Below are 1,455 nucleotides of genomic sequence, written 5' to 3'. Positions count from 1 at the left end.
TAATCAATAATCGATCATCACAAAATAATAGTCACATCCTTCATAGCACCCTCCATACACCCCTGAGGAGGATACAATGCCGATGGCAAGCAGGGGGACCACCCCATTCACTGTTTCTGGAATCACCCTATCCATTTTCATTTCATATGCAGACATTGCCAACAAAGTTTAAGACTCACCATAAGCGCTCTAATGAAACCCACGGGCCCTTTCTGTTTACCCTTCTGGAATTCTCTGCCTTTTGGCTAAGATCAAGTGTAGTATCTGCTCTTATCAGTTGTCAGAGGAGCGTGAAGCACCTCCGTTGGGAGGGTGGATGCAATCCAATAACGTCATAGCACCTGGAAGGATGGTTTCAGCAGGGACTTCGCCGAGCTGCCCGATAGATACTGGGGGCCCGGCCTATGGTTGCGTCTGAGCCATCTGGAAGGGTGCTCCAGGTGAGGATGGGTGGCTGCACTAGGTCTTGTTTTTTTTGCCGAGTAATGCAACCTTGCTATGGATTTCTAATACATGTAAAGTAAAGTGTGTGTAAGGTCATTGAAACAACATATAGAAGTGGTTAGAAATACATATGTGACAAAAGTTACTATGGGCCATCTAAGCAGGAGATTTATAGCCTATAATTACTTATTTGTGTTTTGATAGCAAAAAAAAAAAAAAATGACAGTACATTCTACAACACAGTGAATTTCTCCTGGGATCAGGTAAAAAATGTTATTTAGAGTTGGAACATTCTTACAGCAGGAAATTACTTTTACAGAACATAGCAGGATTTCGATCAAGTGTTACAGAAATAACTTTTTATGCATAACCCTCTTGAAATGGCCAGAGCAAAACAAATTATGTAAATTCTGAAATGGAAGTATATATTTTATGTATGATTACAGTGTGTGATTTTTACAAATGATGGCTCTCAAGGGCAAAGGTATAATGAGTAGCAAGTCATTTCATATATTACAGCAAAATACATGCTCCTCTGTAAATCAGTATAGTAATGAGAAACTGCTAGTTTTCATACTGCACATTTAATATTTGTACTTGTTTTAAATACCATGGGGCTGATTTACCAAGCCTTTGCTCCATGACTCATGGAGCAAAGGCAGGCGTAGCAGCCGTTTTGACATTTACTAAAGAAATACGCTGCTAGTGCAGTGTATTTCCTTAGTTACTAAAATTCCTAGTACGCCCAGGAGAGGGCGCATGGTGTGCCTGTATAGACCTGGCATACGGCATTTAGAAATGTAAATATACAGGGTTTGGGTGGGAGTTTATTAGGGGGGAATGTGAGGTGAAGTGGGGAGATGTAGTGACATGTGTTTGTTTTAAGTTTCCCGGCCGAATTGAAAGTGAAAGTGTTTTTTGTGAAATCGAGCGCCGTACGCCGCAAGTAGGAATAACCTCCGGGAGGTTTATTTGAATACTGCGCATGCGTGCGGGGCTGATACGTCCTTT

General features: G+C 41.4%; 1 pseudogene; it reads left to right on the top strand.

Annotated features, from left to right (window-relative positions):
- Positions 1–228: 228 nt before the first annotated feature.
- Positions 229–328, top strand: LOC120930028 (annotated as a pseudogene).
- The last annotated feature ends 1,127 nt before the right edge of the window (positions 329–1,455 follow it).

The sequence above is a fragment of the Rana temporaria genome, chromosome 2 (assembly GCF_905171775.1).
Source record: "Rana temporaria chromosome 2, aRanTem1.1, whole genome shotgun sequence".
Classification (NCBI taxonomy): Eukaryota; Metazoa; Chordata; class Amphibia; order Anura; family Ranidae; genus Rana; species Rana temporaria.
This window is presented reverse-complemented; position numbering and strand designations above follow the sequence as displayed.